Raw genomic sequence first — 10,274 nt, forward strand, 5'->3', positions numbered from 1 at the left:
GCAAAATTATTACAACATAGCATTAGGCCAAAAGCTGAGGTTTCCAAAACAACAGATCTTTACATCATGAAAGTAAATAATGTGAGGGTAACGGAGATCGAAACTGAAAGTCACCCAGCAGTATTTTATTTTTATTTTTTGGTAAGCATTTTGAAACGTGAATAAGATGGTCAAACCTAAGGCAACAGGTGGTCCTATCTCTACCAATGTTTGAAAGTGGTTCAGATCTGGAATTTCTGACCTCACATAAATGTGGAACAATAACTGCACATTTAATAACAGAAGAGGATCTACAAAGCAACTTTTGGATCAGTTCCTAGCCTGCAGCACTGCTGATTTCAGTCTCACTAGTTTGGTGACCCAAAAGCCAGCACAGCTCTATCAAATGCCATTATTCTTTGGAAACACTCCTCCGGCAGACCACAGACAGAGCAGCAACTCCAAATGCCAATCCAATTCCAAATGCTGCTGTTTGCCAGAAGCTGTAGCAAGGGAATTTCCAATAAAACACAAGGCTAAACCTGGGACAGGTTTCCTTGAGAAGTTCTTGAATTTCTATCTGTGGAGATTTTCAAAATTCAAGTGGATGTGGCCCTGAATAATCTTTTCTACCATTGAAAACAGCCTTCCTTTTAAAAGGAGGTTGAACCAGTTGATGATCAAGTTTCCTTCCAACCTAAGTTATGCTACAATTCAATGGTATTGCCAGGAGAAAAGGCTGTAATTCATTACTGCCCATGGAAAACTTAAGTACTCTCCTATGGCAAACTATGCACCTGTAGCAAAGGATCTCATTTGATTTAAACAAAATAAATTTCTTTGCTGCTCTTAGAGATCTAACTTACTCATTTTAGATTTTGTTATATTTCTAAGCTTTGAGCTTTCCATTTATTGGTGGTTTACCCAGCATTCCCACATTCACATATATATATATCTAGCAAAGCCTTTAAGTTGTTACAGCAGTAGTCTACAGCTTGCTACTATCTCAACACATCTCTGTTTGACTAATGTGTTATCTTGGAACCATCATAGCAAAAAGGATATTTCTGGATTATTTCTGGCTTTGAAATAGGCTATCATGACCTGCTGATTGCCAATTAGGTTAATACTTGGACACATCCAAACAACTGGAGAATGGAAATCAACTATGAATTACAAAACTCATAGATGTTTTTATGTATTCTAGAATTAAATTAAATCGATTATGTGTATATCGAAATCTCGATTTGGACATTGACATGACTACAAAGTCTGAGACTGTTAACTGAAACTGATGTAAACATAAGCTTTCCAAATTATTGCTTTACTAGTTTTCTTATTTTTCACTCATTTTTATAATTTTATTTTGAGGAAGAGTACTTGCTGTAGTGAGTGTGATTTTATCCTTGTTCTCATTCTTTCCCTGATGAAGACAATGACATGTCTTTTCAATTTATTAGTACTTTTGCTCTGAGGATCTCAAAATACTGCATAAACTTACCTCACTCTTCAGAACTTTATAGTTACTTCCATGGTAGCCAGATTTTTTTTTCTTTAAGACTGGAAATGAAAATATGCAGTTTGTGTGACATCTAAGATTGGACATAGAGGATAAATAAATGCCCCATGATGCAATAAAATATAATGCAGGATCTTGATGCAACAGCTTAATAGGGTTATGTTATAGCTTCCACTTTTGCCCACGGGCTGACAAATTATTTTAGGAGAACAAAGCCCTTCACACACTACATTCCCACTTTTTATATGTAGGAAGATACACTGGTTCTTAACTTGTACACATAGCATTACCTCCATGGAAACTATGTACTGTATTATTCCCAGTAGTAAAGTTCTAGAATACATCCAGTTTATCTCTGACATACCAAAAATGAAAATATGAGCTGCTAGATTTGGTTTCACTAAAGTCTGAGCTCCCTTCCCCCATTCACAAGCTTGATGCTTTAACTTCATCTCTCATGCTATGGGGAATGAATTACAGAAGCAATCTATCCTAATTTGTTAACTTATTCAAATAACAGTTATTATACTTAACTATGCTAAAGATTATCTTTTTGGTGGCAGATTGTTTATTTTTTGATGAGGCTAATTACTGATTTTCCAAAGGTAATTTACATTTATTACTAATACATCTTTTAAAATGTGACAGATAAATGTTGTTCCCATAAGTGTATTATGAAAAAAGTTACTATTTAAAAACACATTATTTAATTTGAAGGATAAATGGCAAACACCATTATTTTTCCTGAAGCACCTGTGCTGTAAGCTCATTTAAATGTGTAATTCCATGTGTAGCTGCAATACTTAGAAAAAAAATCTATACTATATGTGTACCTTAAAAGCCTACTGAGAATTCAAAGCTGAAAAATGCATGGTTTCAAATGTAGGTTGATTTTGTACTGTTTTAGTATTTACCTTGGCTGTACAAGAGAATAAAACTAATAGTGAATAAATATTTTTGTCAAATGTTGCAATCCTGTTGTTTAACAGTGTGCTACAAAAAAACAAAACCAAACCAACAACAAAAAACAAATAAGCAAGCAAAAACCAGCACCATAACCAAAACCAAAATAAAAAGACAATAGTGGGAAAATTATAAAAATTCTATGGGCAGGCTCAAAAATATCTCTGCCAGCACTGACTAGTGTTTCACATGAGCCACACACAGTTCTTCAACAGAGGTGCTCCTAAAGCTGTGCTGATTTTATTTCCCAGTTAGGGGTCACCTTGAAAGATCTATCTGTACATGAGATCATGCAATCTTCTGCTGTCCCTGTGACCCATGACTCACCAATGGGATGGGAACTTCTAGTTACAAATTCAATATGCATAGAGATCAATATATTCTGGACATTTATGTGTTCTATCCAAAGTCTTTTCTAGAGGATGCCTTAGAATTCAGTGTGTAATTTGTTAGCTCTTACAAGTAAACCCAAAAGCTATTTCCTTACTTCTGTATTTTAAATTTAAGTTTTAACTTAATTTAGGGGAAAAGTAATTTACTTGCACTTAAGAAAACTAAATTGATTTTATCTGACAGCGCTGCAATATTAGATAGAATATTCTGCCACTTACTATCACCAGGAGAAACCCAGCACTGGTGCTCAAAGAGCCTGACTGTTATTTCCTGATCAGCAATAGATATTTTGTATGACTTTTTCCTTCTTTGTCTCTGTTTTTTTAGCAACAAAATAATGAGAATAATGATCGCTGGCACCTATGAAGGATAGCTTATTTATGTAAAAGTATTTTGAGATCCACAGATAAATGATGGTACATAAATGCAAAGGACTGTTAGTTATTTATTTACTACAGGAGAACAAAAAAAAATGAGTTTACATAATAGTTAGTATATAGTAATTTACTTTTAGAGACTGGAACTACAATAATAATCAAAATCTTTGCTTTTCTTTTTTTTTTTTCCTAGAGATTTTTATAGGGAAGTAAATATAAAGTTTCTTTATAGAGTTTGAGGCAGTCTGACTTTTTAGCTCCTTACAGTACCTGACTTTAAAAAAGATAAATAAACAGAGAATCTTGTATTTAAATCTATGAATTACATAATTTTTGAAAAATTTGATCCATCAGTGAGGCCTTTCTTACTCATGCCAGAATTGTAGAAATCTTTTGATACAATCTTCCACTTTATTCAGATCAGTTCTTCATTAATAGTTAAACAGATGGTTGAGCTTTTCACTATTTTCAAGTAAGAGTATTTTGTGTATAAATGGGGAGGGATGTTACAGGAAAACAGTTACAGGAAAGATCAAAGGAGATGGTAACTGGGTAGATCCAGATATTCCTGTTTAACTTGGAAGGCACATAATGCATGTCTGGAGTGCCTCCTAGGAAATGCCTAGGAGATGTACTTTGCACTAATCTTTGAGCTGTATTCTGACAGTTATTTCTTCATAATTCTCATCATAAGCTCATGCTCTTTGCTGAATAGTTTAACCCTAAACTCTGAGCTGGACAATTCTATAGTAGGCAAATTTAACTCATTGCTGGTACTAGAAGTGTCTAAATAGTTATTTACAATTTAAAAATGCAGTGATGATACTGACAATTCTATTCACAGACCACTTCTGTGACAATCTTTTCTCTTCTCCATTGAAGTTTCACTACATATGTTTGCACAAATACTAAAAAAAATTGTTGGATAGATCTTTTTGTTGCTTGAGTGTTGAAAATTTCCATGTTTTCATTGGTTGGTGCACTTCTGTGTGCTGAAGGTAAGTTCACAGGCAAAGATGAGGACAAGATCCAGGGAAAAGGTCCAATGTGATGAATACCCTTGTTTCTTTAGAAGCAGAGTCTTTATGAAAATCAGTGACTTTTCTACATCAATTCATTTTTTTACACTAACTTGTACCTCGGGCTGTTAAAATTCATTTTCTGCCTACTGTATGCTTCTGCATTAAAGGCTCTGGCATGTGACCATTTAATGGCTAACTATTATCGTTCTGGAAGACCTATGTTTTGCAAATAAAACTTCATTTTCTGTAACCTACTATTACTTTTCTGTTTCCTTTTAGAAACTTGGCTGCAATTCAGGTGCAGGTTCATCCTGTAAACCCTGGGATGACCTCCAATTCCATTGTATCATTGCCCTTCATTAAACTGACTCCCAAGATAATTTTTTTTCCAAACGTGGTTTGTCCATGTTGGCTTTGTTGTCGGGCTGCATAAGCTAGTCCTATTTTAGTGATCATTTTGTTTTGTAGCAAGGCCATTTGCTTTCATATGGATTCCTCTCCCAAGCTACCTCTAATGACCTCCCCTTCCTAAATTGGATGCTCCTGTTCTACTTACCACTGGTCTGTTCTTTAAAGTTCTGTAGAATTCACGATCAGTCTGGTTCATCTTTTCAGAATTGTACCTATCAGTACTCTTCTATTTTATGTATCAAATTTAATATTTATCTGTATAATGCATAAGTTTATTGAAACTATTTTGCTTTTAAAGTGACTATTTTGTTGGATTGCAGCAAAAAGAAGTCATTGGTCCTCCTGATTCAATACATCTAAAAATTAAGCAATTTAAATAAATGGCATTTTATTTATTTAATTTAAAAATTTTAATCTATGCAACACTTCAAGAAACAACTACATAGTGTTGTATATTAGAAACTGTTGACATTCTACTGAATTAAGTATAACATTTTGGGTTTTTATGCTTCTTGAGGTGGTAATGAGAAAAAAAGTTTTTAAAAAATGTGTGCCTTGCTGTATTTCTTATACCATTTATTAAAAAGCTGCTTTCACAGTAAAATTATGTTGATTTGAAAGGAGGAAATAGCAAGGTTAAGATGTGTGAATAATTTCTGTATATATGTATAACCAACTGCAAACATTGATGTATAATGACAGTATAAAATGCTTTCATGTTTGTGATGTCCAGTGATGTGGAAATTATAAGCCTTAAAACCATTAGATTGCATGGTAATTAGAATTGGCACAATAAACATAGTTTATTGAGGAAAAAGAAACAGAATTGGTGATCTGTTTTACCTGCGTTCCAAACACAGAATGCTTTATCAAAATTCCAAAGAATATGGTTTTCTCTGCAAATATTCCCTACAGATACTCGACTCTTTAACTGGTGAAGATTTGTATTATCTAAATCAGAGGTAAAGAACTTTGCCATTAAAGATTTTGTCGGTCTTTTGGGCCAAACAAGGAGACACAAATATTTAGTATCTTATATAGTAATTCATAGCAGAACTTTTCATTGTTTATCAGCAACAGTTTGTTGTCCAATTCTTAAAATTTCATTCATTTACATAATCATGTTGAATAAACTCTATCTAGACATTCTAGATGTTGGCTGCTTTGATGACTTAGATTGTACATTTCAAGTGCTTTTGTCTTGTGCTAAAACTATATTGAGTGGCTAAAAAAGGCCAAGCAGCCAGCTTTATAAGTTAACTCTGCAAACATGGCATTCATCTCCTAAAAACACTATTGGAAAAGAATGTCAGGAAATTTAAAAGATAAGCAATGCCCTCTGATGCCACCTTTAATCATTATATTTCCAGCTATATAAATGTTTTTACAAAAAGCTTCAACATTCCTCTTTTAAAAAATGAACATCAGTTGACAAGCTTAGCTGTAAGCAGAGAGACACTATACTGACCAAAAGATATATTCATGCAGCACTGAAAGAGCAGGTATTTAAGAACAATCTCATGTTTTCCAAATTATTAACAGCTTCCTGTTACTGCAAGAGGCAAATTATTTGTCTCTCAATTTAAATTTTCACAGTGTAGCCTTAGGCAGGCTATGGAGGTGTGTAGGGCAGCAGTAACAATGCTTATCTTTAAGTATAAATAAGAAAAAGTATTTATTATGTGAACCTTTTGAATCTGCAGAGATTTCTGCACTTGCATATCTTTTATCTTGTAGAAGTCTAACAAGTTAACCTATAATTACCTAAAATGTATAACTATACATCTAAAGACCACTTTAAATATTTTAAGATATACATATATATATATAAAGTAATTCAAAATATAACTCCTAATTTTAGTAAAATTTTTGCAGTGGTGATTATATTTATTTATGAATTATCTCAACCATGATTTTTAAATGGTCTTGACAGAGGAATTGAGTTAATAATTATTCTTATTTTCTCCCTAGTGTTTTCTGGTTTATGCTAAATATTTTTTTAAACTTACTTTGACTATAGCCACACCTTGCACTGTGACAACAGGCAAACTAATAATGCAGAGGCTTTTTGGATCTGTCATCTCACCCAACAGACTGTGCAGAACTCCATCAATTACTTGTACCATTCTATTAGGCCATTTGCCACAAATTCACTTTTTCCAGAGGGAAAACAGTATTACTTGTCAAATCAATAAACCACATATTCATCATACAATATGTGAAATATTATATGGTCACAACTCAAATTTCTGTGGTTCCTCTCTGAGAGATTGGTATATTTTAATTTGACTAGCAATCCCAGATCTTTATTATTTGGTCTCATGAGACAAAGTCATCATTTTTATGATTGTGATGCAAGACCCATCATTATCAGCTACTCACTTTTTGGCCAGAAAATTTACCCTTTTAAAAATTTTTATTCTCAGAATTGACTTTGTTGTCAATAAAAATTGATTTCTAAGTGAAACACTGATATATATATTATTCCACAGAACAGTTTTCTTTCTTAGCATAAGCCATGCTTATGGCCATACTGTGCTGGAACTTCTTGCAATTTCCTAAAGGAAAATATTGGTATGTTGTAAAACTAATGTTGATATACCAAGAGTACCCCTAAGATCAGCCCATGCAGAGTCCTGTATAGAACTCATTCCTGCTGGTGAAATTCTTTTGTGGAACAGAAGAATGCTGCAAGCTTTCTGCAGAATTTATTCCCTACTAAAGTTACATAGGCTGCTTTTTATTCCACACACTCCCTGGCTCATGCTTGAACAACATCTGCAATGTGTGAGGAGGCCATTTGACAGCAATGGCCCTGACACATGGATCTCCTCTTCCTGCCTATTTCACATTCCTCCCACAGAGAGCCAGAGCTCTCCAGCTCTAAGCAAAGGGAGTGCACACTAACACAAGTGCTAAAATACGTGCCAAGGACTACAAGTTAAAATGTTTGTTTCAATCACATTAGTTTTAAATATGGATAGCCTTCTAAGCCATGCCTTTCTCACTTAATGGCTAGCATTTTTCCCAAGGTAAGTAAAGATTTTTAGTGGAACATTGCATCTGTACCACTGTACTGGTAAGAAAGTCAGGTGATGTCTCCATGTTCTTACAGTTGTTTGTGCTGTTCATTGTACACATGTGCACATCAGCATGCAAACACATGAAAATATTCTCATATTCCTGTTCTGTTTGCAATAAACTCAAATAAAGAGTTGCTGTCATCTAGACAGCATCTTGACCTTCCTCCTTGGTAACAGGATGCAGAGGACATAGCCTTCCACACCACATATTTCAGCATTTCATTCCAATTCCCCTGTGTTGATGAAAACAACATATTTTGAATAATGTGTGTCTGCTAAGAGGGCTGCTTTTGTTTTTTCGGTCTTTTTTCTTCTATTTGGCCAGAAGACATTGGGAGCAACATTGTAAATTTTTCTGCTGTGCACAGAAAAGGGGTTATTAATGTTTGGGCCAGACCACACTTGGCTCAAGAGGATTAACAGGGATGTCAAGTTCTTAGCCAAGTCAATCTCCTTCACTGACAAGTTATAACAAACTTATTCCTAATAATAGCATCACTTTGAGAGGGGTTTTGGCCAACAAATGACATCTGATCTATTGCCTTCAGTGCTGTGTGTCTGATTTTTCAGAGCTGCCCTGTCTTTTATGCCTTTTCTACCAACCTGAAAAGCTTACATTTTTCATATGACCACTGTTTGCTCAGAAAACATGCACTTATCTCTGATATTAAAAATATCATTAAGGACTATGCCATAAGTGAGCTTGGCATCACTTAAGTCTATGTACTGGAGGAACTCTAAGTGCTTCACTGCTTTAAAAATGGAATTTCCATTGCACTAGCAATTAGTATTACTTTATTTCTGGTGAGTGGAAAAATAAGCTAAGTTAAAACTGAAGTTAGAATTGTATAAATCAGTAATTTTAGGTTATGAATATTACTGTGATATCATAGTTTTTGTCAAGGTAATTATTAAAGTTTACAAGAATCACAGAATTATATAATGATTAAAATTAAATTAAATATGGTATAAAAAGAACAGTTAGATAAGTAAATATTTTTACCTCTGCCTTATGTTGAGCCCATGTCTTTGTGACATTCTGGAAGTGGAAGAGAAAATAATTTTTAAAACACATTAAATATTTTAAACAAATTTCTTTCTTACAATTAGTGTAAGGATGTTTTGAATGCAGCAAGGCTCTAGTTGTAGCATTTTCCAAACATTATGAGAGTGATAGGGAAAGGAAAACATATTTGACAAGAAATAGTGGAAAAGGACAAACCATTCTTAATGCAATTCATTAACAGAGTAAAAAAAAAGTCAGACTTCAGAATAACTGCTAGTGAACACCAACCATATATTCCAAATATTTCCATTTTTTTCATGGGTAAATAAGTAGTGCTGAGAATAACGTGCCCCTTAGGCAAGGTGGTATATCAATTTCTCATACAAGCTACGGTGCATATATACCTGAATTTCTGCTCTGTAGCTCTTGAATAAAAAAACCTGGACACAGAGTTCACTTTGGAGGCCATGGGTTTTGTTGTTTCTTCATGAGGAAATGAAGCAAATTTGGGCTAAGAAACATCTGCCTCTAACAAGCTTGAAAAAGAAATTTTAACAAGCAGTCTTAAAATAATACACAATGGCGGAAAAAAATAATTATAAAAGGAAGAGAAAACAAAAAAGCAATCATTCTGTAAATCCTAGTAGTCCCTGCCAGTAGTTTAATCAAGAATATTCCAAATGGAGTAGCATTATTATACTTCTATTATCTGGTCATGATTTATCCTGACATGTTGATGCTAGACAAATCTACAGTTTTTGCTTTACTTACCTCAAAATAAGGCCTTTCAAAGTGCTGAAAACTTAACAGAAACATCTTTTCAATGGTTGAAACGCACGAACCAAAAAAACCCAGTGTCATAGTTCTGTTGGGTTGCTATCTGTGCTAGCTGAGCTGAACAGTGCTGCTTTTGGCCATATTTTGTGGAGGCAAAGCCTTTAAAAAGCTTTTCATGAACATAGAGCTCAATTTTTCACTATTAATATGGCTACTAAAGAAAGGTTCCTCTGTAAGGAGTTTGCCTTAAATTACAACATAAAATGTTTCTCATACCTGGTGCTGCTCATTGTATGTATTCCTGCATCTTACCCCCTGGTTTCCAAGCTGAAAATTTCTCCACTCGTGCCTTTTCTTCTTGCACGACTTGGGAACTAAATTAAGGGTTTGCAACTTATGTTTTCAGTAGACAATTTACAGGTAATGCTTTAAGAGGTGGGCAAGTGGCACCAGAGCCATAGTGGCTTGGAGTGAAGAGAAAGGGGCTGCCAGGAGGAATTCTAAGTGCTTCAGTGCTTTAAAAATAGAACTTCCTTTGAAATAGCAAGTAGTATTATTTTATTTCTGGAGAATGGGGGAATAAGCTAAATTAAAAGTGAAGTCAGAATTGTATAACTCAGTAATTTTAGAGTACAAATATTACTGGAGACACATGATGCTGACACTGTGCCAACTAGGATGGAGGGAGGATTCAGATTGGCAGATGTCATTCTGGCTGATAAAAAAGAAAAAGAAAAAGAAGAG

General features: G+C 34.2%; 1 protein-coding gene across 6 annotated transcripts in view; it reads left to right on the plus strand.

Annotated features, from left to right (window-relative positions):
* Positions 1–5,447, plus strand: part of AKAP6 (A-kinase anchoring protein 6) — a 259,455-nt gene extending 254,008 nt beyond the window's left edge. For all 6 annotated transcript variants that reach the window (XM_088057688.1, XM_088057686.1, XM_088057690.1 and 3 more), the window contains one exon: positions 4,533–5,447. The gene's annotated coding sequence lies outside the window, so the exon portion shown is untranslated. The remainder of the gene's footprint in view (positions 1–4,532) is intronic.
* The last annotated feature ends 4,827 nt before the right edge of the window (positions 5,448–10,274 follow it).

Source organism: Pseudopodoces humilis, chromosome 7 (genome assembly GCF_049639895.1).
Source record: "Pseudopodoces humilis isolate 2021_Gansu_Grassland_sample_001 chromosome 7, ASM4963989v1, whole genome shotgun sequence".
Taxonomy (NCBI): domain Eukaryota; kingdom Metazoa; phylum Chordata; class Aves; order Passeriformes; family Paridae; genus Pseudopodoces; species Pseudopodoces humilis.